This window comes from Propithecus coquereli, unplaced genomic scaffold (assembly GCF_000956105.1).
Source record: "Propithecus coquereli isolate 6110/MARCELLA unplaced genomic scaffold, Pcoq_1.0 Scaffold322, whole genome shotgun sequence".
NCBI lineage: Eukaryota > Metazoa > Chordata > Mammalia > Primates > Indriidae > Propithecus > Propithecus coquereli.
In genome coordinates, this window is record NW_012148864.1 from 426,045 (window position 1) to 431,919 (window position 5,875).

The following is a 5,875-nucleotide window of genomic DNA, read 5'->3' on the forward strand; positions in this document are numbered from 1 at the left end:
AAAAAAGCAACACCCTGGATTTCTAGAATTTGAATATTTAAGGATGGGATCTGGGAGTCTGTATCTTTTAAAGGCTTCCTGAGTGATTTTGAAAAAGATGTTTGGAGGTATAGGACAGCATCAGGAATTTCCTCCAGCTAACATCCCATTTTCCTTTCCTTTCTCTTCTCTATGTCACTTTAAGAGTCAATGGTTCAATGTCTTTCCAAGTTCAAGCTTGAGGAAATTGCCGAAGTCTCTTTGAGAGTGGGTCCCAACTCATAGATAAAAGGGTGGAGAGAGATTGAACAGGGGGGTTCAGCAACCCTCACAGGAGGGTTTTTACCCTAATAGAAAGATAAGCATAGAAAGAATTTCATTTTTTCAAAGCACTCATTATCATCTATAATTATCTTGTTTATTTCCTCATTTACTTTTTCCCCACCAACCCCCACTGCTAGAAACTGCAAGAGAATAGGAACATTATATTTCTCGCTTGATGCATTATCCTCAACTCTTATCACTGTGCCTACAGTGTATTGCACACTCAATAAATATTCGTTGAATTAATTAATAGAAGCTATACTTTGTTGATCACCTACTATGTGCCACTGTATCTGATAGTTTATATGATTATCTCACTGAGTCTTCATAACAAGCTCGTAAATAAATGTTACCACCTCTCCTTAACCAATGAAAAAACTGAAGATTCCAAGAGGTGAAGTGACTTATCCAAGGGCACCCAACAAATGATGGAAGAGTTAAGAACTGAACTCAAGTCTGTCTGCCTCCAAACTCAGCCCTCTTTCTGCTCCACCCTGTCGTCCTTGCTGACAAACCCCTTGTTCCTTACTGGAGTGGGACCCACCTCAGATCCACTGCAACTCTCAGATTAAGTTCTTTCTTCCACAGATATGGACACCCCAACCGGATCCTGAGCTAGCTTAGGATGGAAGAAAGTACAAAAAGTAGCTGCAAGATTAAAGGGGCCCCCAATACATCCCTAATTTCATCTCTACCTGCCAGAGCACAATGGGGGGACTGTGCTACATTTTCCCTCCACTTGTGAGAATCACCTCCCACCTCTACTTATTCCTTTGGGGGATCCTTTAGTACTGGTGCAGCTGGTCACAACAGTGCCCCTCGTCACTGGTACAGGGTTGGGTGACCCACCCAGCAAGCCAGTCAGAGCCTTCACAAAAATCTGAACAAGGATTTTTCTAAGTGAACAGGCTGGGGCAACTTCATGGAAAATGATTCTCTAAGAATGTGAGTTTGGAGCTGCCCGTGGCCATGCTGCCTCTGGTTTGGCTAAAGCCCATCTTTGGTAGGAACAAATGAGTCCAACACAGAAGCAGAGATAGGAAGACAGAGAGAGAATCCTGACACTGTTGGAGTCTTCGGTTCCATTCACCCCAGGGCTTGTCTTCACACCCACACTGGTTCCTGAGCCAGTTAGCTAGTTCAAGGATTTGTGTTGCTGTCGTGGTGGTGGTGGGTTTTTATTTTTTGCAAATTAGTCTGGAAAAACACAGGACATATAAAAAGTCCCCTCACATGGTGTCAGGAGCCAGCCAACATCCTGAGTCCCAGGGAATGCTTTTCGCACTGCAGTGTTTCCCCTGCATTGAGGCTGCATAGCATAGTGTTTAAGAATATCTACCAGCTTTGGGATCAGGCACATCTGAGAAAGACTACTGGCTCCACCATTCTGGGGGCTATGTGACAGTTAGTAACGTCACCCCTCTGAATCTCAGTTTTCTTTTCTGTACAATAGGAATAATATTAATAATTGTACACACCTCATAGGATTGCTGTGGATGATTAATAATTTACACACAGTGTTGGGTGCATACAAATACAAACGTGTTTGCCATTATTATTATTAATAGCAGCAGTTGTGCCAGGTGTTTCCCTCTTGTGTTATTAGCAACAGCTCAATGCATCCCCTCTTTGCTCTATTTTATATGTCTCTGGGACACCCGTTTGGAATCCTCCAAGCTGCTAGAACAAGGCCAAACTTGAAAAACCGATTGGGAGGGAAATAAGTGTGTCCTGCCCCAGTATTTAGCTTCCCTCTCTCCTCGAGGTGTGATGGAACAGTTGTTAGGAGGATACTGGCCACTATCACCTCCTCACATTTGTACAAAGCCTTTCAGAATGCTTTGCTTTCTCCTTTGAGCTTCACGAAAAACACAAGCGAACGGTCGAGAAACTGAGGCCCAGCCAGGAGCAACTGACTCATCCAACATCAAACAGCTCCTCTTTGACGCAACAGCAGAACCCAGGTAACCCAGAGAAGAGCGCGGTAACCCCACTGGCTACAGCCTGGGGGCATCTCACACGCTCACATGATGGCGCCAGCCCAGGACAGGCAGTACAGCACAGCAACTTCTGACTCCTCCTGGCCTAAGAAGACCATCCAGAGTGCTGACGAATCCAGAATCGCATCTCACTTGCAAAGCGTCTTACTGAGAAGGCCACAGGTCCAAGCAGGGAACTCTAGGTAGCTGGGTAGAAGCGACTTGAACGCGGGCCCTGTGCTCCTGATGCCCGAGTCTTGGGCAGGACCACACCTTGCAACAAATGGGCAGAGGTTGGAGGAGACCCTGAAGTAGATAAAGATGCTGAATATGAACAAAGATGAAAAAAGAGGGGACCGATTGAGGACACTGAATTCTGCTGTCCTGAGAGGAACCCTGGAGTCAGCCTTTGGCATAGTCTGGCCTTGTTTAGCGCATCAAGCCTGGACGTAGCCAAAGCCCAGGGATCCACGTGCTCCATCAGAAACAAGTCTGAACAAGCTGGGCGCTGTCCATCCGATGCTCAGGCGTTCCGACGGTTCGGCTCTGGCCACCAGCCAAACGTAAATCGAGAACTCCGAGTCATCCATCATGCTTTAGCCACGCGTGAGGTTAATGCCCTGTCTTTTAAAAGCACACAAAGGGCCTTTTGAGTAGGAAAGTCCCTCCAAATCCTGCTGAAACACACAGCCCACATTCGGATCATCTTTCTGAACAGTGTCTTGGTTTGGAAGGCACAGCTGTCGCTGAGATCTCTGAATACAGCCTGCTGTTCTCCGTGGAAGCTACGGTAGATTAGTGTGGTTAAGTAGAGATGCAGTAATGCCCTCCGGACTGCCCCTTCCTCCAAATAGCCAAGCCACTGAGAGCCAGCGGCTGGTTTCTGCAAGAGAATCCGTGTTTGCCTGCCAGTGGGCCAAGCCGAGTGTCGGTTTGAACTTAACACGTGACTTTCGGACTGTCGTCACCCCTCTGTGGGCCTTTCCACTGAGTCAAGTCAGGAATGGGCTCCACTTCATGCTGGAAAGTCCGCTGAGGAAGGTGCACTCAACACTTCTGCTTTCCAGGAGGCTAATGATTGAAAGTGGCCTTCTGTGAAACAACCCCTAGAAGAGAAGACCATGAAACATGAGACGTGAACCAAGGACAAAGCCAGGATTAGGTTTATGCCTGAAACAGCTGTGGCTTTCGAATTGTTTCAGGTTGAAGAAGTTGAAACAACAGCTGCAGGTTCATTCCTTGTCCTTGGGATGGGAGGTCATGGGTGCACATACAATTGAGACACAACTATCACGGCCATTTTCTCCTTCAGTAAATCTCAAGTTAAGTCTTGGGTCCCGCGAAGTGAGATTAGTGATCCACTGCAACCTAACCAGAAAATGAACACATGGAGTTAGGTACCCCTAGCCACGATAACTTTCCAAATTCAGATTAGTATTTTTGCTTAAAGATGCCCCAGACTCATAGAGATGTATGAGACCTTTAAGTTACCTAATCTACATAGACATATGGGAACTGCACGGCCCTTCCGTGTTATTCCTTATTCTCATGTCCATGCAGACACTGTTAACCACAGAGTTGTCACCTCCTATCAGACATTCCTTGTCATCACAGAGGTGGCCCAGGCAGTCCCTAGCAATGATACAGAGTTGGCACTCAAGGTAAAAGTCATTGGCCATCCCACCCCTAGCCCAACCCTTGCATTTTACACATGGAAAGCCGAGGGCCAGAGATGGGAAGAAGTTGGTCAGTGTCACACAGTGAGTCAACGCATTCGTGGGAAGGTAGATAAAGGGCCTAGAATCCTTATAAATGTCAAGTAAAGACCAAATTACTGCTCACTTTACCTATTGTGCTATATTTGTTCTCTCTTTCTGTTTTCTAGGTTGATCAAATTCTTGGTATTTTCTAATTTTTTGTTTTTTTCCTTATATGAAAGCAGTACTTCTCTACAGAAATGCAAATAAATGATTCCGATTCAAGCAGCAGAGAAAGAAAGAAAAAGAAATACAAATGAATGAAACCAGAAAGCCCACTCAAAAGCTCCACCCACACACAAAACCATTGTTAAGCCAAGGCCTATAGACCTTTTCTATACATGTGTATAGATATCTATATATCTGTATTTTTATATGGAAATCATTTAAGCTTCCTTCTTAGAGTTTCCGGTTACAACAAATCCTTAATAAAAACATTATTTCTGGGAAAGTGGGCAGGGAATGAAGAGAGGTTGGTTAGTGGGTACAAACACAAAGTTAGACAGAAGGAATAAGTTCTAGTGTTCGACAGCACTGTAGGGTGACTATAGTTAACAAAAATTTATTGTATATTTCAAAACAGCGAGAAGATTTGAAATGCTCCCAACATAAAGAAATGATAAATGTTTGAAGTGATGGATAGCTGATTAGTTTGATTTGATCACTACACATTGTATACATGTACCAAAATATCACACATACCCCAAAAACATGTACAATGATTATGTATCAAAAAATGCCACACCAGGTCTTACCCTCGAAGTGGACCCACACTGTATATATTGTTCTGTGACCTGCTTTGTAGAAATGTTCACAAATTGTAATGCTTAAATATGCATTTAACTTCTGTTGTTGGACATTTCGACTGTTGCCAAATATTTGCTGTAAGTAATATCCAGGCTAAATCTTTGCTCACAAACTTAATTGTTTTCTTAAAAAAATTTCTAGAGGGAATCTGGGTCAAAGAGCAAACACATTTTAAGGATTTTGACATATATTAATAAATTGCTCCTCAATGAAGCTCAAAGCAAAGGGCCAGAAGTGTATGAAAAATAAAAGTACATTTTTTTTAACAGCTTCTCCAATACAAGGTATCACTGTTTCTGTTACTCTCTCATTGTCCTGTCTGTATGCTTTGTGTAGCAAGACAAGAGTATAGGATTCTCAAAGGCTAGGAGGTATAACTGAATACATAATAACGACAACAACAATAATAATAAGTTAACATTTGCTGAAAATTTGCTAAGTGGCAGACACCAGGCCTTAGCTAATAGGGTTCACAGCCCATTTCGTAGAGGAAGCTAAGCAGGGATGAACAACCTACCTGATGCCATAAAAGGGTGGAGTTCAGGTAAGTCTGATAAAGGCCTGCACGCTAACCCCTTTGCTATGCTGTCTCCATATAATCAGTGCAAATAAATATTCATACATTGGCTGATTTATCAATTTTTTTTTCTGGTAGAACAGACACAAACAACTCAGAAGGAAGCAGCCATAAAAATGGGCTAGAAATGCAATCTGAGTTCTCCCAGTCAGTCCTGACTCGAATAGTCCCCAAAGGATTTCAGCAATGTTAAGCTGGGTTTCAGCGTTTGACCTTAGGTAGTATTTTTATTAAGAATTTCTTATGACTGAGAACTCTAAGAAGGAAGCTGGAATTATTCTGTATAAAAATACAGCCATCTAAGATTATCAGTGGCATTTCCTTTTTATAGTGTTTGGTGCTAATAATAGCCCCAAACTCCTCAACCCAACTTTCCAGTTTTTTAAAAGAACAGTACTGCTGAGAATGTCTGATGGCTGTGACTGGCAGGGTTTATTCCATGCAGTGTTTCC